General features: G+C 44.0%; 1 protein-coding gene across 17 annotated transcripts in view; it reads left to right on the top strand.

Annotated features, from left to right (window-relative positions):
* Window positions 1–23,471, top strand: part of PLEKHA6 (pleckstrin homology domain containing A6) — a 191,605-nt gene that overhangs the window by 60,030 nt on the left and 108,104 nt on the right. Inside the window, exon 1 of one of the 17 annotated variants that reach the window (XM_060277084.1) lies at window positions 46–22,528. The exons of the other annotated variants lie outside the window; for them this stretch is intronic. The gene's annotated coding sequence lies outside the window, so the exon portion shown is untranslated. Of the gene's footprint in view, window positions 1–45; window positions 22,529–23,471 lie in introns of those variants that run through there. 17 annotated transcript variants of the gene reach the window in all.

Raw genomic sequence — 23,471 nt, 5'->3', positions numbered from 1 at the left:
AGCTGCTGTGGTGGTGGGGGTGGGGGTGGGGGGTGGGGACGGACGGACAACCCACACTTCTTAGAGGTGCCAGCTTCCCTTTAGAGAGAAAATCAGCATGGAACCTGTTGTATCTCTACACCCAAAGCTCCTGGTTTGCATTTTATGTTTAGAACTGAGTGTAGGAATTCTCTAAGATCACTCAGATTTTCCAATTCTTAAGAAAGGCTAAGACCTTTGCAACTGTTTTTTTTTTTTGGGGGGGGTAGAAAATCCAATAATATTTAGTCCCTCAGTGAATGTAGCCTGTCTGGCTTGGATTTTTCATTTTGTTCCAGATGCAATATATATCCTAGAAAGCTAACAGACCAATCTTAAAACGTCTACTTGGAAGTAAGCCCCATTGTTTTCAGTGAGATTTAACTCTCGCAGAAATCTTTCTAGGATTGCAGTTTAAGCAAATGAGTGAAAATGTATTTAATGTCACAGTGTAAAGCACGCATAATTAATTAACATTAATTCACCCAGCCTCTCCCACTTTTTAATCAATCTGCTCAGTTGCAATCACTCCCTTTGCCTTAATTGAGCTTGCAATTAAACCCAATTTCTTCTCTTGAAAATGCCCCCCCCTAAAAGTTACTGATTTTGCAGGCTGGGTTGAAACTAAATCAGTCCTCACCCCCATCCATACTCATGGGAAGCTAGAGGGGGTGTGTGGAGTGTGTTTCAGCAGGGCTGGTTAATGCCTTGATGGCTACCTGCCTGTTGTAGCTCTGAATTTATCAATATGCTTATTGACACAGTGTCAGTCCCTCGGCTCCAAAGGCTGGATAGGATTTCCACATAATCTGGCCCAGTAATGGCAATAATAATAATAATTGTCTAGAAGTATAGATTTTAGGGACTGCCCTCTCTCTGGATCTTCCTTGACTGGCTACCACCAGGTAAATGGACTGGATGTGATGTTCTTGTCTATCTGCAAAAATTCCAATGCTATTCTAGGCTGTACCTACAGAAGTATAGTGTCCAGGTCAGGGGAAGTAATAGTGCTGCTTAATTTTGCCTTGGTCAGACCACATCTGGAGTGATACAGTTTAAGAAGGATATTGACACAGTTTAAGAAGGATATTGACAAGCTGCAATGTGTGCAGAGGAGGGCATCAAGATGATCAAGGGTCTGGAAACCAAGCCTTATGAAGAACGGTTGAGGGAATTGGGTATGCCTACCCTGGAAAAGAGGGATGTGGGTGGCACTGTGGGTTAAACCACAGAGCCTAGGGCTTGCCGATCAGAAGGTCGGCGGTTCAAATCCCCGCGACGGGGTGAGCTCCTGTTGTTCGGTCCCAGCTCCTGCCAACCTAGTAGTTCAAAAGCACGTCAAAGTGCAAGTAGATAAATAGGGACCGCTACAGCGGGAAGGTAAACGGCGTTTCCGTGTGCTGCTCTGGTTTGCCAGAAGCGGCTTTGTTATGCTGGCCACATGACCTGGAAGCTGTACACCGGCTTCCTCAGCCAATAACGCGAGATGAGCGCCGCAACCCCAGAGTCGGTCACGACTGGACCTAATGGTCAGGGATCCCTTTACCTTTACCCTGGAAAAGAGGAGACTGAGAGGAGATTTGTTGTTGTTTAGTCATTTAGTTGTGTCCGACTCTTCATGACCCCATGGGCCAGAGCATGCCAGGAGTTATGATAATCATCTTCAAATATCTTAAGAGCTGTCACATGGGAGATGGAGCAATCTTGTTTTCTCCTGCTCCAGAGGCTCCTATTCCAATGGATTACAAGAAAGGTGATTCGAACTAAACACCTGGAAGAACTTTCCGAGGATAAGAGCTGTTCAGCAGTGGAATGCACACCCTCAGAAGGTGGTGGACTCTTTTTCATGGGTGCTTTTTCAGCAGGGGTTGCATGTCCATCTGTTATAGATACTTTAGTTGAGATTCCTGCATTGCAGGGGTTGGACTAGATGACCCTTGGTCCCTTCCAACTCTATGATTCTCTGATGCTTTATGGCCACCTGTAACCTGATTCCTCATCCATACCTGTAGACATCCACTATCAGCTCATGGGTCATTGCAACACGGTTGGTTAATATACTTGGGCTAACCTCCGGTGGTGAAACATGCAAACATGATTCATTAATTTTATTTACCTATTATATGTTTTTGTACCCTGCTTTTCCTCTGATCCAGAGTACATTGTGTCATGCACAGTTCATGCTGGAGGAAGTACTCAGACTCAGATTTCTTTTTTTTTGCTAAAAATGTTAATCTCCAAATCAGTACAGTACATGGGACACCGGAGCAGCAGGTGCAGGGCATGACCAAGCAAGCGAAGACATTGGTCCATAAGCTAACATAACATAAGGAAGTGGTGCAGGCACGGTTTCAGTGCTGCAAGCAAGATGCATCTTGGGATTGACCAAGGAAACAGGAACTCCTCCTCCTCGTGAGCTAGACACGAGCTGTCTGTTTGTACTTGTCTGTGTCCACTGTGTCACACTGTGTCCAGTGTGGTGTAGTGGTTAAGAGCGGTGGACTCGGTATCTGGTGAACTAGGTTCGATTCCCCACTCCTCCACATGCAGCTGCTGGGTGACCTTGGGCTAGTCACACTTCTTTGAAGTCTCGCAGCCTCACTCACCTCACAGAGTGTTTGTTGTAGGGGAGGAAGGAAAAGGAGATTGTTAGCCGCTTTGAGACTCCTTAGGGGAGTGATAAAGCGGGATATCAAATCCAAACTCTTCTCTTCTTCTTCGTAGGTGACACAGAAGGTGGCAACACCAGCTTGGAGCCAGACTAGGTGCTTCCTGGGTGGGCAGAGGTTCATCACTGGGATTGCTGAAGGTGGAAGCTCTGGCAGAGTAGCAGGTGGTGCCAAGCCCAGAGGTAGAGTGGGTGGTATTGGGACTGCGAGTGAGACTGGCAGGGGGCGGCTTGGCAAGGCGTGGCTGGGTGACAACCTCCCTGGGATCAGAGTCCTCACCTACAGTGTCTTCCTCCAGCAGCTCTGATGTTTTTTGGGCACAGACACAGCTAGCTGCAACCTGATGAGTCCCCCTCTGAGGTCAACAGCTGGCAACTTTTCAAGATTCTCCTATCCCTTCTTCTGATCTGACCACCCCCTTTCAGGACATCTCCTCAGGGCTTCTGATGTAGGACAGCTTCACTTAGTGAACCACTAGAACAACCATCTAAAATAAACAAAGCAATAAAACCAAACCCTTCAAGTGTCCCTGTTTTCTAGGGACATCCCTGATTTAAAGAAGCCATCCCGGATTCTGATTTGATCCTGGAATGTCGCGCTTTTCCTTAGGATGTCCCTATTTTCATTGTAGAAATGTTGGAGGGTATGGAGTTAGCCAACCCCCAAGCCGTCTGAAGGCAATCCTGTATAAGGAAGGTTTTTTTTAATGTTTAATGTTTTATTATGTTTGTAGTGTATAAATAGTAAAATTATCATTATGGATTGGGATGTTCATATTTTCATTGGAGAAATGTTCGAGGGTATGTAAAATCATTGCATTAGCAGGGCCAAATTCTACATTAGGAGAATCAGATATGATCCATGGCTTCTACTTAACTTTTTCCATTTTATGGGCTGTCCAAGATACCCAAAGATGCTACAAGCAGCACCCTTACCTGGGCTTTCATGCTGCTTGTGTTAAAGCTGATTCCCTACAGAAACTAGCAATATGTGCATTTTTAATTCAACAGGACTTTCGTTGTGCTTCCATCACAGGGACAATACAATATAAACCCCTTGCTGAGCCCTGGATCTATGTACCCATAGAATATCCTCCAACATTTCTCTGATGAAAATAGGGATGTCCTAAGGAAAAGCGGGACATTCCGAGATCAAATCAGAAACCAGGACGGCTTCTGTAAATCTGGGACTGTGCCGGGAAAATAGAGGAACTTGGAGGGTCTGGCAGCTGTTCCATTCAGAGGCAGCTCAAAATCTGCTGCTGCCTGAGGCAGAACATCCAAACAGTGTTCCACACAGAGGTAAAATGACTGAATTAACAGGAAATGTGCTGTCTTGAATGGTACTCCTCATCTGAGTCACTGTGCCTGACGTTTAGGACCCGCCTTGGTTCCGATGGCAGCAAAGTTCAGGTGCTAGTCATAGTTTGCATCCCTGCAAAACAACAACAGCAGGGAGAAGTCTTGGGAGAGTCTCCCCAATGGGAACAAGAGTTAAAATCCCCCCTGCAGGGAGCATGAGGAAGAAGGGCCATCCATGCAGTCTGGCGCCGCAGAGCAGTAAAACCGCCTTTGGGGAGGCAGCTTGCAAGGTGAGCCAGAACAAACAGTACACCGTGCCTTAATCTCGAGCTGCCATCAAGATAAGGCAGCAGAGTAACCACCACTTGCCTCGCCCAGTTGTGTGGGCTTTTTTCCTCAACCCACACCTTGGCACCAAGGTGTGTGACTGGCTCCTTTTGAATCATCACAACATCCGTTAAAAAGAAGGAGACGCAAACAAACAAGTGGTTTTTTTCAATATGTGGGGGTGGCAGCAAACGTTATTGCTGCCGCCGCCACTGCCCTCCCTGACTTCCTTGTCCTGCTCTGCTGCTGGTGCCATCTGAGGCCTGCTGCTTGCCAGTTTGTGTACTAACACTGATGTGCTGTCCTTGTGCAGTACAGGTGGCTGCTAGTGCTCGCTAAAGCTCTCTTGTCTATTTCTGGCACCGGCCACTTCGCTTGGCCTCTTTCCCTCTTTCATGTTGCTTCTGGTAATGATAATCGGGCAAGGAATGTAGTTCCAGGTTGGGAGCTGAGCTGAGGGTGGCCTCCCCCCCCACTTCTTTGTTGGCACATCTGACCATGAGGTTTTGTTTAAAGGGACAGTGCCCCAAGGATATTGGAAGGGCCACTAATTAAAGCTGGTGATTACTGTTATTACTCAGTCTTGCACTGTCTGGCAATCTTCAAAGCAGGTTTGGAAATAACTGCGACATGGCTGTAGAAATGCCTGCTCGGTTGAGATACAAATAGACGTCTCTTGCCACGTCTCTTGTTTATTGCGGTGACATTTTGAAACACAGTTGGTCAAGAGTGGAAGAGCCAGATCATATGATCCATGAAAGCTACCTGCTGATCCCATTTCCTGCTCTTAGACTTGCCTGTTACTCCTTCCAGTGTTAAAATAAGGAAAATGCACCCATGTTAAGTGATTACTGTATCACTGAGCAAGTGGTACCGATTGAGGAGTTCTAGTACAGTATAGTTAAATTATCCTTGCTTCCTTTACCTCCAAGGAGCTTGGTGGCATATATTCTTCTCTGCTACCGCTGTCACCCTCACAACAGGGATAGCCTGACCACTGTAGTCTACCCTGTTTCCCTGAAAATAAGACATACCCATAAAATAAGCCGTAGCAGGATTTCTATGCATTTGCACAATATAAGCCATACCCCGAAAATAAGACATGGACGCTGCGGCGCTCTGATTTTTTTCTTTTATGACTAATGGTATGCAGGGCTTTAAAATAAAAATAAAAATAAAGAAATAACAACAGACCTGTGAGGTACATTAGTCTGAAAGAGAATGACTGAGCCAATGTCACCTAGTGCGCTTCATGGTCCAGTAGGATTTGAATCAGAGTCTAGTTAGTTGTAGTACAACACTCAAATCCCTACACTACACTGGCTGTCCTGTAGCGAATCAAGTAATGCAATCGCAAAGAATCCCATAGTAGTATTGAGAGACTTCTGCGCATATTTTCCAGAGAAGGGTTCTAGATGTATAGCATATGCACCATGCAAACACAGTGGAAGTTAACTTCTAATGAAAGATGCCTAGGATTGCTTTGTTCTTTATCCTGATGAAATTGTGGACTCTGTGAGGATCGCATTACCATTTCTCAGGTAAACTCTTAATGGCCTGAGTTCTCCTTCAGTCTCAAAGAATATCTAGGTGGTGAAAGCAGTAAAACTGAGCTTGGCAAACAGTTCTTGTAATCTTGGGCTGACTTCTCCTGGCCAAGGTGTGGACAAAATTGCTGAGTTGCCTCTTAATGACAGGCTTCAGCCCCAGAACTTCAAAAGCCCTCGGGGGCATAAAAGGGTGTTTAATGACCAGTTGGGAGTGCGCGTGTCTCATTATCTCAAGATCATTTCAGGCTTGCGAAATGATGAGGATGCTTCTTAACATGGTTACTGCACCTGTTTTTCTGCTGCTTGCAGAAATTAAAGGGAACTGGCTCAATTAAGCCACGATCTGGGATGGAGACATTCTGGCTGCAGCCTGTTAGGGGGTTCCATCCTCATCTTTGCTGCAGATGTCAGCATCTCCGGTGTCGCTGCAGAGATGTAGCTCTGTTTATGCAAAGTACAGGCCTAGATAAATATAGTTAGCTCTGTGTTTGGTTTCTAAGGGGTATTTGTATGCTCATTAATGTTAATGCGCACATTTGCAACTAGATTTGAAGTTGCAGCTATGTAAACTCTGGACTCAGTAAGATAATGCACATTTATTCCCATTCATTTTTTTAAAATTGCTTTTTTGCATTAATGATTCAGACCACCTTGGTGCTAACCAAAATGAGCAATGCAGCTTCTTAAATGTCTGTTGTTGGAAAATTAGAGATTATATGTGTTTGGATTTTTTTAAAAAAATAATAATCCTGGTTTCTGAACATGGTGTATGTTTCTGGCATGGCGTGTGCATGAATTAGTTTAAGGGTGCTTAGGATAACACTTGAGTGAGATGGACTGTGGATAGCACCGTTGAAGAGGAAGGTGAGTGGAAGGGAAGGCCAAGGAAATTACAGGGACCCTGACAGTGGAAGTATATTTTTCTGATTACATACCCTGCAAGTGTCCTGGAATAAAGGGACATCGCATTTCCCCCTTGCGAGAGCATGGGTGCCATTTTGGGAGTGAAATTGTGTGCGATCTAGCATTCCTGCTTTGGGACACAACATGTTGGAGGGTATGCTGTTATTGCTTCTTAGGGGCTGAATCTGTTTACTCAGTGGTGGTCTTCCTCACCTCCTGTGCAATCTTTGCAAAAAGATGCACCTCTGCTTTCATGGAGACACTCTATACTGGGAATAAAGTGGGAGTGGGCTGTACTTGTTTTTGTTTTTAAACTAAGTAACCACCCAACTGGTTTCATGCACCAGGGCTGTAGCCAGCCCTTCTTTGTTGGGTGGCTTCTTCTTCTTCTTCTTCTTCTTCTTCTTCTTCTTCTTCTTCTTCTTCTTCTTCTTCTTCTTCTTCTTCTTCTTCTTCTTCTTCATAGAATACATGAGAAATCATTGATTCCCTCTAAATTGACATGAATACCTTTTTGTCAGTTAGAAAAGTCAAAGAGAGGGCCTGTGTATATTTTTCTCTCAGTGCACTCACTGACTATGGCAGTCCGGTGCACCCAAATGAATTTTGGAGTTGCACTCCTTGAACAGCAGTTCCCAGGCTACATAACAAAATGCTTTCTGAAAATGAAGGGAGTTCCATCTGCTATAGGGCAAGGGTGGGGCACATATTTATCAGGCCAAAGAGAGAAATAGTTCTGTGTATAGTATAGTATAGTATAGTATAACTATCCCACCTTTTGTACAGGTGGACTAGTTTGTACACACACTCACAGACCCCTCTCTATGCCCCATCCAGGCAAACAAGAGGCATGATCAGAATTCAATGGCACAGTCCAGTTCGTGCTCCAGGAGGTCACAGAAGGAGGATGTTTGGGGAAGAGTCCTAAGGGTCAGAAAGAGATGCCTGCAGGGCCATGTTTGGTTCCCCCAAGCCCAGGTTTCCTTGCCCTTGCTGTAAGGATATACTATTCAAGAGGGGGATCATTTCTCTTATAAGTGAAGTACTATATGGCCCAAACCATGTTGGGATCTTGAAAGTTTTTGAGGAAGGAATGTGTTTTTTCCTTAAACTATTTAGACAGCAGAATTCCACTTCAGAAGTTTTGTAAAAAAAAATGTAAATCAGATCGTAGGGTTTGGGTGTGACGTCCTTGCCTTTTTACAAATGCCCCATCTAGGGGAGATGCTTGAACATTATTGCATTGAAGTTATGGAACATCTGGAATATGCTGAGCATATATGTTGGGTATTAGCCTAAAACCGCTTTAGAGCAGGATTATAGTCAATGGGAGCATTTGAGACTTAGTTGTAAATATAGCCAGGTTTTGAGTCATGTGGCTTTTATATCTTTATAAGTGAAAGGAACTCCTGGAATTCAGCTTTCTCAAATCAACAGTAAAAGTGTACTCTGTATGTTGAGTTGGTTTTTTTTTGGGGGGGGGTATTCTGCTTCCAGAGCAAAGGGGTAAGGGGCTTTAATAAGCAGAGCCAGACCCTGCAGCATTCAAGAACAGTACTTCATCAGCCTTTATCTACCGTAAGTTTATCTAAGTTATGCTATTAACTAAGACCGGATATATAAAAGGGATCCCTTGTGCATATCCGCATATGACCGCTACAAAGCATCCATAAGTTGAACCAGGAAAGCTTTTGAATGTGCTTGTTCATGTGGTTTTCAGATGGCAGCAGGAAGGAGAGAGTGCCAATTTTCTCACTTGCATTTGCCAATTTAAAGACTGATTCATATGGCTGGTTTTTTTTTTAACCTGCCAGCAATGGGATTGCCCTATTTGCAATGAAACTCATCCATGTTGCCATACTATAAACACCTGTCAGTGCCCTTGCAGGATTAACTGGCCCAACTAACTAGTTAAAATTAATAGTCCACTCAAGGTAGCTTCAGTCATGGCATCAACCTGTGAAGTTGTCATATGATTCAGCCCTAAATTCATAGGAGATGTTAGGATCGCAGTGTCGAGGATACACCCAGAGAATATAGCCACCCAGAGTGGCTGGGGCAACCTAGTCAGATGGGCAGGGGGCTACTGCTAATACATGTCTTTGAGACTTTACACCAGCCTTCCCCAAACTGGTGCTCTCCAGATGTTTTGGATTTCAGCTCCCATCTGCCCCAACCAGGCTGGCCAGTGGTCAGAGGTGATCAGAGTTATAGTCAAAAACATTTGGAGGGCACAAGGAGAAGGGGACGACAGAGGACGAGATGGTTGGATAGTGTTCTCAAAGTCACCAACATGAGTCTGACCAAACTGCGGGAGGCAGTGGAAGACAGGAGTGCCTGGCGTGCTCTGGTCCATGGGGTCACGAAGAGTCGGACACGACTGAACGACTAAACAACAACAGGTTAGGAAAGGCTTCTCTACCAAGCTGAAGGCAAAAGTGCACAGGGATTTATACAAGTAGCATATGCCATTTGTTTACTCCTGCCTGATACTGTTGTTGACAGGTAGAAAGCTCTGTGCAATGGCATGATTGATGAGTTCAGTATGCATGGAATCTGCAAGCATGTTGCTGCCTGCATTGGGTAGTAAAACAGCTGACAAGTAGAGTAATCTGGGATACTTTTCTAGAGATTATCTAAGCATTAGAAAAATACAGCTACAACCGGCCATAATCTAAAACCTGCTGGAAGAAGTGGCAATCTTTTGACACAAAGCAATAGGATACTTTGTGAATATGTTTGGGTTTGGGTTCATCCAGAGAGGCAAATGCATCACTAAGGAAGTTGACATGTAAAAAGAGGATACAGATGTGCACCTGCTAATTTAGAAATAAATTACCGCAGTGTAGCTTAAAACAGTGTTTCTCAACCAGTGTGCCTCCAGATGTTTTGGGACTACAACTCCCATCATTCCTGACCACTGGTCTTGCTAGCTAGGGATGATGGGAGTTGTAGTCCCAAAACATCTGGAGGCACACTGGTTGAGAAACACTGGCTTAAAAGCATAATACACCTCACCCTAGTGGGGAAGACTGTGCCCAAGTGGTGTGCTTGCCTAGTCTGCTCTTCAGCTGCTAACTGTGGATAGGCAACTTCAGGGCTCCAGCTCTGCCTTCCTACAGTTCTTTATCTTTAAACTGGACTAGGACTGGACAAATGCTCAGAACTCCTATCCCAGGCCTCTAGCTAGCTTCCAAACCCAACTCTCATCCTTTCTCCTTCTGAGCAAAGAAAGCTGAGCAGAGAGATGAGATTCAATACTTGGCGTAAAATGGCTTCAAGACTTTTTGCTCCTCCACAGCTGCACTGCAACAAACGATGCTACAGTTTGGTGCTTCCGGCCCTGGTTTTCAGAGGAACCGCTTTATCTTCCTTCTTGGAATTTGCATAGGATTTAGCTTTGCCAAGGACAAAATGAAGTAAAAGCAAGGGCAGTGAAATGTCCAGCAGCTGGTTGAAGTGTGACTGTGCTACAAAAGGCCGAGATCAGCAGCTTAGCTGCGAACATTGCAAAACTTCCTTCTTTCCCTTTATTGAGGATGTCCCCATCTTTCCAGGAAAAGGTGGAATCACCTATGCAGTGGGATACATGAATGCACAGATTCCTCCATGTTCTGGGGTATTTAGGCAGAGAGCTAGCAAGATGCTAATAAAAGAGCTGACAAAGAGCAGTAAAATCCTGCTAGTTGCTATAAGAAACAGCTCTCCTGGGAAATTTAAAATCTGCTGTATTAACTTTGCCTAAATCTCCAGGGTTGACACTTCCCATTCTGTCTGAGACTGGGGGGTGGGGTGGGGTGGAGGAATGAAAACCTTAGTTCTAGTTGTCTCTGGTGCTTTTATTTGGAATCTGTTCCAGTAATCTGTTTATGTCTTAAATTCTGCAATGTCCCTATGCTCCTATGGCACTTGGGTGAAACTCTTGCCCTTGCTCCACAGATGCTGATGCATCAATACTTGTACCGGTAGCATCTTTGCAGTGCAAATGCCTTGTTTTGACAGTTTCTCTGCTTTTGAACTTACCCCAGCTTTCAAAGCAAGCCATGGCAAGGATATTCTGATGCTAATGTTCTCAGTGAAAAAGCTGGTGTAGCACAAATGCTAGCAAACGCTCAGGTGCTCCTGTCATGCTGGTGGGATATCGGTGGTGATGTTTGGTAGATGGTTTGGCTTTCAAAATTTTGCTCTCTCGTTGTGCCTTTCAAACAACTACAGTCTGCTTTATTGTTTATCGACTAGCTTCTTCATAGTATTAGCCTGGCTTTTCTTGATTGGCCGCCTGGCACTACCTTTCCTAGAAGAGCCACTACATCTCAACATCTCTGCCTCACCCTCTGCCCCCAGTTGACACAACTTCACTCTGCTTTGTGAAAATGGGTGCTTTTTGTATCTTTAGTTAGAGAAAATTATTGCCCTTTTCCTCTCTCTTTATATTTTTTTTAATTGCATTTTTGTTTATTCGAGGTTTGGTTGATTTGCACACCCATCTTTGGTTGCTCAGTTCCCTTGAGATACACACACACACACACACACACACACACAGAGAGAGAGTGTGTGTGTATATATATGAATATTTTATGATTTACTACACTCAGTAAACAATATACATGTTCTAACAGTGTTGAAAACATCAATATTTAAAGTTGATGTTTGAAGATTTTATATAAGCAAACTATTTTGCTATTACAAAGCTGCAATAAATATTATAAATGGATAAAATCTATATTTATATTTTTATAGGACCTTATTTTAACTAGCTTTTCCACTATGGAGTGTGTTGACTGGAGAGCAGAGCCTCAGGCTGGGCTGCAAACTGAGCATCCTGCCAAGAACTATTACACCCTGAGCCACACTTGCTTGGGGATCACAGCTCTTTGGATTGGGAGGCAAGGTGCCAAGGATCTGGCTGAGGTTTAAATTGCGCATTGTGAGCCCAGGTTTTCCCAAACTCAGAAGATGGGAGAGATTTCCTGTTTAATAAGGTGTATTGCATGTTTAACACTGTCCATGAAAGGGTAGCAGACAGACTTTACCTTTCAGCTGGCAAATATACAGGAGATGATGAAATAAGCAAGGAATGTTCCTGGGAGGTAAAGCAGGTTGAAGGTCAGTTGCCTTAGGAACAGGAAGCACTTAACTGGAGCCAAAGAAAGGTAGCATGAAAAGGTAGCATGAAACAGTGTCACTAAAGTACAAAGCCTTGTTTAAAGGAAAGTACCTAGTGCAAGATGGGACTGAATTTTCCAGTAGGGTGGAATTGGGTAGCAAACAGATTTAGCCATCATTCAGATTTGTTGTTCCTGTTGTTGGCATCCATCTGTCTCGAGAGACAACGGAGTGTGCCTCTGTGGATGAAGTCAAACCACTGCATTAGCAGCACCGGAGTGACTTTCCAGGGGTGCAAGTTTGGGCAGTGTGTATGGACGTCATGGGCTGCCCAGACAACAAGATCCTCCTCTCAGGCTCACTGATGTGGTCTAAAGGAAAGTAGACAATATGTTGGGCACCAGTTTGCTGCAGGAGTTGCCAGAAAGAGGCATACAAGGCTTCATCCAACCATCTTAGGGACTCCACTTCCTTATTTGTGTAGGGTTTACTCCTTAACCTTTTCTTCTCTTAAATATATCTCACAAGCCAGTAAAGGTCTAGAACCAGAGTTTTCCTTCTTCTAAATGTGCCACCATCCAGATCCCCTCACTTTCCTCTACCACACATGCAGAAAACGCCTTATTGGCTGTTGGGCCCCACTATTGCTCTCATCCGCTCAATCTGTCAGAGCCTGTCTTTGCATACAGAAGTCCCTAACTCACCAAGGGTTTGAGACCCACCGGTTACCTTCACCTGGTTTAGCCAGCCAGTCAAAGCCATTCCTGGAGTGTGGCTGCTATCACATGCTGACAGCTTCTAGGAGCCACAGGTGACAGCTGAGTGCCAGGGTGGGGACCAAAGGGTTGTTGTTGTTGTTGTTGTTTTATTGTTCTATTTGGTGTCTATTTTTAAACACACCTGAATAGCTTCAAAGGAAGATACATCTTATTCTTTCCATTTAAATGGGCAAAGCACTCCCTTGCACTTCAACAGCCTCCAGCATTTGATTGCAACAGAATCCATTAAAATGTCAGCCAAACTATTTAGTGATGAGCAGATGGGGCAGTACATAGAATCTCAAAAGCAGGCCTCCTGAATAAGTGACCCTGGGCCTTTTAGTTCTAAGGCATGTATGTGAGGCAATTTGCAAGCCATCCCACACCCTCTGCACGCAGAATGTGCCACAAGACCTACCATAGTAATTGAGATTTTATCAGAGTCCGTCCAACTTTAATAGTGTTGTAGCAGCAGCTGCCTCTATGATCTCATCTATAAAATGGACTTGACGATATACTGTTGTTTTAAATGAAACTAGGTTCCAGCTAGTCATTTGTATGTGAGTGCTCTTGTAATCCACTTCAGGAGTGTTTTGCATGGAATGCTGCTCTGCATTCAATCTATGGAACATTTCAAGTGTTAACACCGATGCGGAAGCCATTTGGATTTGTGTTGTACTGTAAATCACCTCAGATGCCTCAAGGAAAGTGACTCATAAATGAAAGAAGAAGAATAATTTCCACAAAGGGCATGAAAATTGGCATTGGCATTTCCCTGATCTGTTATTCAAATGCAAAACTTGGAACATTGTTCTATCCTGCATTAGTAGCAAATCAGATATTTGTAGATATAATTTGAGAAACAACATGGAGAGGTGCAGGGTGGATCGTTCCTTAGCTCTGTGGGCTGCCTCACACATTAAGTTGCAGCTTTTCCCCAGCGTTAGGGGAGTTGTGGCCAATAACTCCCATTTCCTGAGTGAATGCTCTGGCATATGTTAGTCAAGTCTATGCATTACATGTTTAAGGTGTGCATGCCAAATTTTTCATGTATATGTCATATGTTGAAACTGTCTGCGGGTCAACAGTTGAAGCCATGTTATAGTGGGCTTGGAGAGACCTTTCCTCTCCTTCCTTACACTTTCAGTTCTCCTTTTGTTCAATAGTCAAGCTGCCTGAAGAAGAAAACTGGGGATGCTGGAGAAGAGTGGAATGAAACACACACACACACTCTCTCTCTCTCTCACACACACACTCACTGGGGGTGGGGTATCTTTCATTTGGGAACCAAGTAGGCCCTGTTGCAAAAGGTAAAGTCAGATCCCATTCACAGAGGGAGTTGTAAGCTGCTTGTCTGATGCGAGCAAGCCAGACATGCTCAAGGCATTCTCCTTGGCAGCAGGGAAGCTGGATTGGAGGGAGGAGGAGGAGAAGGGAAGGGAAAAGAGAAGCCAGGGTATTTCAGCAATGCACATAACACTCACTGCTGTGGAGGTCAGCGCCTGGACACAGCTCTTATGGCAGCCGATGGAATGTAAAGGGCTGGGCTTTGCAGCGGGAAGAAAGCAGAGGAACTTTGATTCTTCGTAATTAAAACAAACCCAGCAGCCGCAGAGAATCAGCCACAGTTCTCTTAAATGCTCTTTGCTCCAGGCAGCTTCTGGGGAGGGGATTTCACAGTCCATCTGTCTCCTCTGGGTCATTCTGGTGCTGCTCAGTACCAGCCAACCCAGAAGTGTAATTCCTTCTGTAAAAGTGGGATGCAGTTTGATTTCCCTCCTTGCCTTGTGCACAAGATTACACTCTTGCACCCTTGACAAAACACAGGTCTATCCCTGTGCATTTCAGTATCAGTCCCAGGCTTTTCATGTTCTTCTAGTATCATAGAGTTGGAAGGGACCCTGAGGACCATCTAGTTCAACCCCCTGCAATGCAGGAATAGGCAGCTGTCCCTTATGGATATTGAGCCTCTAATCCTTGTTAAAAACAAACTGTGGCTTAATGAGAACAAGCAGGGAGTTATTGTCACTGAAAGTTCTTGCGCTGGTTCTCCCCACTGCTGCTACACTATTGAGAAACAAGTCCGTGTCTGGCCTGTTGTGATATCTAAGCCTGGGAGCTGTAACCAAGGTTTATTCTTGGCTTGCTGCTCATGGTTGGGTGTTTTTGTTTTTTTTGGAGAGAGAGAAACAAACCATGTGCCGGGGTGCAGACATCCTGACAAGCCAGACTCTAGGCTGTTTGCTGACAGCATGGCGCATGAGGAGTGAAGCGAGAACTTTTCTGCAGCATCCACTGGCACACTGTACATTCACATTAAACTGTGGCTTCCTTTTCAATAAAGTTTCTTTTACCTGCAGACCAGGCCCCTCTGTTCAATGGGGCGTACACCCAGAATTGCAGCCAGGAATTAGCTAATCCAGAATGATTATCACCTTCTGCTCACAGACTCTTCCGGCTTCTGTGCTTTGAAAACATGAAAGAAATCTACCCTTATATCAACTAAAGCCACTGGGTCTATTCCTAAGTATGACTAATTATAGATCCAACTCTATAATGACACATGCTTTGCTGTGTTACAGGGCAGCTTTATTCACTAAGGGTCTTATTAGTAATCTGCCTTAAAATAAGACCAAAATTGTTATGTGCACATTCGAGGGTGGTGGCTAAAGAAGGAATGCATCACCCGGGGGAAACCAGAGGTCACAGATCTGCATCATATTTGCCTATGTTTGGTGTTAAGTCATACATAATTTACTATAATTTAGATAGAAATACAATCAATCTCCCTATTGTGTTCATTCATGGTTTTTACCTCTTTTGTTAGCCATCTTGAGCTTCTTAGGGGAAGGGTGGAATACAAATAAACAATTGGGAAGGTGGCCACCTGGTGACCTGTGATGGTTTCAGTCTGTTCTCCAGGTGTTCACTGTTGATGGGCAACATCCAGACCTCTGCTCTCCTCCTTAAGCTTTTTTAGTTTCAAACCAAATGGGGGGGTTGTATGCAATGAAGCTGATAGCAACAAGTGCCATGGGACTTCCTTCCCCTCTCTCTGTGTTCTTCCCCCACTCTTTGGGGTTTCCTCCCAGCTCTCTGGAGCAGAAGTACTTGAGGGAGGCAAGATGCAAGGAGATGGAGGAAAAGTCATCCTGCTGCACAGGCAGAAGTTCTTGCACTAACAAGATGCTTTCAAATAGAGGACTGTCCTTAGACTGCCCTTCCAAATAGAGGGGTGTTCTCTGTAATATAGGGTGCCTGGCCACCTCAGTACAGTGAAATGCTCAGCAGGAGAGGCTGTCCTCTCTGGAATATCAATATCCCCTAGAACAGTAGTAGACAGACTTGAAGATTGTGGGATCTTCTTTGTGGTTTTTGGTTTGAACCGCCAGGTCTCAAGTGGTTCAAAAGGCATATGCTTGGAATTAAAAGAAGTCTGAGTCTGAGAATTTGGTTTGAACTGTGGGTTTTATGGGTGTTGTGTAATTTACATGGGCCTGCTTTTGTTTTTGTTTTAAGGCAAATTGGAAGCTATACGCTGGCTCCCTCGGCCAATAATGCGAGATGAGCGCGCAACCCCAGAGTCGGTTACGACTGGACCTAATGGTCAGGGGTCCCTTTACCTTTACCTTTTATGACTACTCATTATGGAGAAGGATCTGCCTATGTGCAATATAACATATATAATTTCTCACAATGCCTGAATCTATCCATCTACCCTACATGCCTCTACTGTTACTTTCTTTTAGAGAACAAGTCGATCCCATACAATATCTCTGTATTGGAGTTATGCACTCAAAAGCAGCCGTCCATGACATGTCCAGATAATACGGTAATTCTTGCATGCATGTGAAAACAAGCGCTGAAAGCCATACATGTGGGAAACCCCATTTGTAAAACCTTTGAGAGACAGGGTATGAACTACAATTGTATTTGATCTTTATTATTTCATCTATGAATTGCTTCTCATGAAACATTCCCAAGTGATTAACAGCAGAAACACCAGCAACAGAAACATATATAAATACAATTTCCAGTTCAGTGGAGATATGGACAGGGATGAAATAAAATCTCCATTTAAAAGGCTTCCATAGGTATTGAAAATATAATGGAGATGGCACCTGTCTGCTATGGAATGGGAGACTGTTTCAAAGGGCCTCATTCCAACTTGTAGAGAGTGGGCCTTCTGATGAGTTGGTAAATAAATTTTTAATATTTTTTTCAAAAACAATAATCAATAAAATAAGAATATAAAAATTAACCATCACCTAACATTTATGATTCTAATAAAAAATCTTACTATTTTACAAACCTTCTTTTGAGGTTCTTGTAACCTCAAAACTTCCTTCCACCCCCTTCTACTGGTTCTTTACATCTTACATAATTCACTGCACTTTGTTATCATTTTTATCCACTTGTTACACCTTTAAATTCTCTAATTCTTTACTACTCACAAGTGCTTAAACTAAACCTGCCAATGTACCAACTCGTTTACAGTATTTCTGCACATACACAATAAATTTTTCCCATTCTTTTTTAAACTTCTCATTGTCAAAGTTTCTGAGTTTTGTCGTCAATTTTGCCATTTCTGCATAGTCCATAAGTTTTATTTGCCATTCTTCTATTGTTGGCAACTGTTCTTCTTTCCATCTCTGGGCTACATAAATAATTTATTCTGTTCTTTGGGAATTACTGTTCCCAGGGGTGTAGGAAAGGGGGGGGGCGGAGGGGCGGTTCATCCCGGGTACCACTCTGGGAGGGGTGACAAGATGGCCACTGCCTCCTCCCCATTTGTAGAGTGGCCGAGGTTGTGTGCAGTCCATATGTGCGCCGCACATGCGCAGTCCGTACGAACTGCAACTTGCATGGCGTCCATACGAGCTGCTGCACATGCGCACTCCATACGGGATGCCACTTGTGTGGCAGCCCATACGGACACCCTGCAAGTGGCAGCCTGTACAAGTGCCGCGCATGAGCGGCAACCCATATGGACTGGGCATGTGTGGCATTCCGTACGGAGTGTGCATACGTGGGATGCCACACATGCTCAGTCTGTATGGGCGGCGCTGCCCCGGGTGCCGGAGAGGGTTCCTCTGCCACTGACTGTTCCTACTACACCTAGTAGAAAAGCTTCTGGTTTCTTTGCAAAAATTAGTTTAAACATTTTCTTCAATTCATTGTATATCATTTCCCAGAAGCTTTTAATAAACTTGCATCCCCACCACATATGACAGGGTGTAGGGTGGTTAGGTGGAAAAAGGATAGTTGTATAAAAGATGGAATTGTAAGATGTGCACCTATCCATCTTGTTTCACTATTTATTTCTCTTCCATAAAAAACTGCTATGGTGCTTTTAAAAAGTACAGTTTATTCATTATGTAAGTTTTACGGCTTCAGGTTTATTTATTTACTTAGACAATTTATATATCTCTTAACTACGATTGTCTAGAAGCAGTGTACAAAGAATGTAATACAATGAAAATAAACATATTTTAAAACAATAAAAAATAAGCCAGGAAGCTATGTTTGTTTGTTTTGGTAGGACTGTCTTGAATTTGAAGATTTGCTTCACTTGCAAACAAGGTCAGGGACACTCCAATCCAAACATAGTAACTGTTACACCCATTAAGAACAATGATAGATAATATGTGTAGAGAACTCTGTGATCTAATAGGACTTTTCCTTCCTAAGCCACTCTAAGCCTGTAATGAAAGCTAAGTCTGCATGAGGGTCAGTGTGCAACAGATTTTATGTTTCTACACTGAGCACTGGTGAAAGGGTTTGAAGTACTTCTAAAAGGGGCCGTAGTTTGTGAAATTAAGGGTTAGACTAGTTGTCCAATGAACTACACCTCAAAGGATGGCTGCATCACTCAACAGAGACACAAATAATGGGCAGAGCCAATTTCTTGCAGTCAGTGCTAACAAATAAATACAATGTTTAATGAATCCTTTCTTCTTCTTGCGCCATCTGACTTTGTCCTTTCACTGTTTTTCTGTCAAGTGAACTGACTGTTTATGCCACAAATTTCTACTGATTATGGGGAGGCGATAGTATGAACAGATTAGTCCTTACCCTGGAGCTTGAAGATCTGGCTTTGTTCTCTGCTCTTAACAGTGTGTGATCTTGGCTAGGTGTTTCAGGGTGGGGCTGCACAGGAAGTTTCCCACAATCCAGGTTTACACTTCAGCGAATATCTCCAAGTGCAGGAAGCACTCTCTGGGAAAACAAGGCATGATTTCTCATTGCTAAAATGTCACCTTCATTTTTCAGAGTTTCCAATAGGCAGAGAATCTGGAAAGACAGCAGTATCGTGATGCTTACTGCCCTTGGGTGCATTGAACTGGTATACCTACAACTTGGGGGGGAAAACCCACTTTGATGCAGAAGTGCTTTCAGTGACTCTCAGCACCTGCAAACATGTTACCTCGTGTCATGGAGCAAAGATACCTGGGACTGTTGTACGTTGATAGCATCTGAATTCCTGTGCAAAGTAAATTTACAAGTTTATGTACAGATTTTCTATTGGTTTCATATCCACTGACATTTAGATCCTATTAATCATGCCCAGGGCTTTTTTTTTCAGGGGGAACTTGCCATAACTCAGTTCCAGCACCTTTCAGGGGGACGCCATTGCCATTATAAGAGAACAAGGGAGGCGTTCATGGGGAGTTCTGGCACCTCTTTTTCTAGAAAAATAGCACTGATCATACTCCAGATTTTTCATGGGAACACCCACTGGAAGAGACAAGTAGGTTAGACATTTTCCTCTGCAACACCATTGCAATACAAGATCAGGAAGGTCCTCTATAGAGTTGAAACAACATAGTAGTTAAGAGCTACTGTGAGTTGGTGATGCGCAGTTTACTTCTGGAAACTCACTGAGTGGAGTTGGGTAAGCCCCACTACCTATTTAACCTCATCTCTCATGTGTGTCTACCTTACAGGGTTGTAGGATTACTGAGGTAATAGAGTGTGAGGTGTTCTGCACTCTTAAATGCACTCTATAATTCTGAAACATATCATACTGTACTATTACACCCCTGAGCATGAATTCTGTCTGCATTGGCGCAGCCTCCCTCTGTCCAGAGATTTGGGGAAACTTTCCCTGTCCTTCTGGCAGTGTTTACAAAGTTTTAGCCTCTCTTTGTCCTCTGGCCTCCTGGGCGGTGGGGCTTGTGGCTGGGCTGTGGGCCAGGAGCTGATCTGACACATGGAAGCGGGATTTATGGGATCCTGCTTTGATTCCAGCTCAAGGGGCATGTAGGGCTGAAGCTGGGAGAGGCGTAGCATTTTGGTCAGTGGCAGGGAGAAGGGTGAGAGCATCCAGCTGCTGCTTCTCCTCCTCCTGCTGCCATACTCTCCTTTGATGCTTTTAAGAACTTTTTTGGATGCTTGTTTCTCCAAATGAGGACTGGCAGGCCGGCTGAAAAATGCATGCAAAGCCCGCCCACACACTTCTGGTAGGAAGAACACTTTGATTCCGTTGTGGCAACTCGCCCCGTTAGTTCAACCCAGGGCTCCTCCCTTCTTTTCTCTGCTGATGCATCTCAGCCTGGTCTTGTGATTTCTGCTGCTGTCATCGCAAGTTTTCTGTAGTTGTTTCTTCTTGTTTCTGTAGTTGTCCACAGTCTCATTTTTCTTCTTCTGGACTTGGAGACCTGTATGTCCAGCTCCACACCTGCATGCACATGTATGTGCGCGCGTACACACACACAGACAGTTTTTCCAGCCCCATAGCCTTCAAAGCAGCTCCTTGATTTCAATTCTGCCAAGTGCTTTATCTTGCAATTATTACACATGTCTGCATCAGTCTTCCTGAACACCAATCTGAAGCTCTCTTTAGTCCAAGCCCTGTGGCTCCCATTCAGTTAACACCTCTGCTGGTTATGCCTGCATTCCCTAGGGGTTGGACTAAATGACCCTTTGAGCCCCTTCCAAATGGTTGTATGATCAGCCTCTGTTGTGAATGCCAGCTTATTGGAAGCTTATTGGGCATTTCCGGTTAGTTAAAATGTTGACTAGGTGCCCCAAAGTCATGGTCAGGTTTGCCATATTGCTGTTTCCAATGAAAACAAGCAGTGTACCACTGAGCACTTTTTAGTTTGGGACCTAGCATTGCCCTGAGATGTGCTCCCTAAAGGGAGATATGCAAGGAGAGGATGTCATTTTGAGTGTAATTACTCATTTTGCATATAGTACATGTGTAGCCTTAGCGATGGGAGCATGTGTGTACCATTGAATGTACCATTGAAGGTGGTTTTATATTCTGATTTTGTTCTGTCAACTACCTTGAAACTTTCAGGTATAGGGCAGTACAGTGGTACCTCTGGTTATGAACCTAATTCGTTCCAGAGATCCATTCTTAACCTGAAACTGTTCTTAACCTGAGGTACCATTTTAGCTAATGGGGCCTCCTGCTGCCGCCAGCATGCGATTTCTGTTCTCATCCTGAGGTAAAGTTCTTAACCCGAGGTACTACTTCAACTGTACCTTTCAGAGCCAGTGTGGTGTAGTGGTTAAGAGCGGTAGACTCGTAATCTGGGGAACTGGGTTTGCGTCTCCGCTCCTCCACATGCAGCTGCTGGGTGACCTTGGGCTAGTCACACTTCTCTGAAGTCTCTCAGCCCCACTCACCTCACAGAGTGTTTGTTGTGGTGGAGGAAGGGAAAGGAGAATGTTAGCTGCTTTGAGACTCCTTCGGGTAGTGATAAAGTGGGATATCAAATCCAAACTCTTCTTCCAGGTTAGCGGAGTTTGTAACCTGAAGTGTTTGCAACCCGAGGTGTTTGTAACCCGAGGTACCACTGTATATAAATTCAATCAATAAAATAATAATAATAATGCCACAACAGAAGAAGCTTCCAATGTGACCACTGTACTCAGCGCTCAGAATTCTCTGCAGTGGCTCCTTAGGATTTCAGACTAATGGCTTTCCCAGCCCTACCTGAAAATGCCTGGGGTTGAATTTGGGTCCATCTGAGTGCAAGGCAGATCCTGTACCGCTTAGCTTGGGCCCTTTTTACTGGTACTCTGTGACCTCTGGAAAAGTGTTGCAAGAGGTTTATGGCAACCTGCCTTGCATTCTGTATGGTTGCAAATTAAACAAAAGTGGTAAACCACAAAGATATGGAAGTCTTTATGTTTCATGTTGAAGATGGTTTGAGTCCAAAGCGTTTCGAGCCAGAAACAGCCTTCTTCTGGAGAGACATTAGAAAGATGATTAAAATATCTCTGTCGGTCCCTACTAACAGATGCGTACCCATGTCACACACAAGAGTTCATTAGCAAGAGTGGTGCTAGGAGGAGTTTGCCGGAGACACATGCAATTCACCAGCTGCTTCCAGTTGTGCTGGTAAAAAGGAAGTGGAATATCTGAAGGGAAAATATTTGTATACACTGCAACTAAAGAAAGTGCATCATAATTTCAATCTCTCTCTCAAAAACAATAAATGGAACAGCTGTATGAGACTCCGTAGATCTTGGCCAAGTTACTCTTCTTCCACAGATCACTTTTCCAACAGTGCCCTGCCTTGTAGGGGCGTGGTGAGAATAAATATTTAGCAGCGTGAGTGGGCAGATGCTTAGATGTTATGGTAATAGGGCCAAATAAATAATTTTATAGCTGACTTTCCTCTTCTCAGTCACCAGGGAGGCCTATAAAATGTGTTTACTGACAAACTCTGAAGCTGTTTTTTTGTGTGAAAGGGCTTTGGTTTTACAATCCTGTTTCAGGCAGGATCGTTCTTGGTATCTGCAGTTTGTCCAGCTCCTGCAGTTCCAGTTTTTGTCTGCTGTGGGTTCTAATTCAGGTGTATGCAGTTTTCAGCTTAATCACCTGAGTAAAGCTTAAGTGGATTCTGAAAACTTTAATAGTTTTTATTCTGGACAAGGAGGTAGGTCTTCTAAAACGGTTGCTATTGTTGTTGTTTTTGTCAGTTATGTAAACACTGACTAAAATTGGCAAAAGGCTTTCTTTATTTCTATATTTTGTTTGCTTTTTTTTAAAAGAACAACAACATATTTTTATTAAAGATTTCTTGGTTTACAAAAGTATGTGCAATGTCTCTTTTTTCAAGTTACATTTTCTACAGATCAGTTTCATTTGTTGAGACATTAGTGTTACCGGCTTAGGAAGAAAAGGGGGAAAGCGTTGGGAGGGGGGAATGGTGAGTGGGGGTTGAGTCGGGCGGCGATGTTTCTATTTTACTTAATGTATGTGCGGGGTTTTGTGCCAGCATCGCTTGTGCAGGTTCTCTTTACTATTCGCTTGTGTTCCTTTGGTGGAGAGAGAGGTTGGGGTTGGCCTAGGGTGTGGTTGTTTGTTTGTGACTGGCTGTGGTGAACTTTGTTTTCATGTGAGTAGGGTGTGTGTGTGTTTTTGAATCAGGTTAGCCAGATTGATTCATATGCTGTTGGTGGATTCTTGTCGTCGTCTTGTTGGGCTGTGTATGTGATATAGGGGAGCCATACCGGGGTGAAAGCGTCTTCTTCCATTTGTCCCCGTGTCAGTTTCAGTTTGTTGGTCAGTTTCTCTAATAAGGATGTTTCCCATACTATTTGGTACCATTGGTCCGTGCTTACTCCTGACAGGTCTCTCCAGTGTGTGGCTATGATGTTTCTGGCTGCTGAGAGTAGGTGGGTTATGAGCTCTTTACGATGTGAGCAGGCATTATTATCTTGGAAGGTGTTTAGTAGGGCCAGTTCTGAGGTGACTTCTAAAACTTATTGTTTTTGTATTCCCAGTGTACAGATGGGAAACTGTCTTCTGAGATGAAGGTTAACAGGTGCATGCCCCAGGTTCAGCTCCTGTATCCCTAGAAAGGGCTGAAAAAGAGT

The sequence above is a fragment of the Zootoca vivipara genome, chromosome 7, assembly GCF_963506605.1.
Source record: "Zootoca vivipara chromosome 7, rZooViv1.1, whole genome shotgun sequence".
Lineage (NCBI taxonomy): Eukaryota > Metazoa > Chordata > Lepidosauria > Squamata > Lacertidae > Zootoca > Zootoca vivipara.
This window is presented reverse-complemented; position numbering and strand designations above follow the sequence as displayed.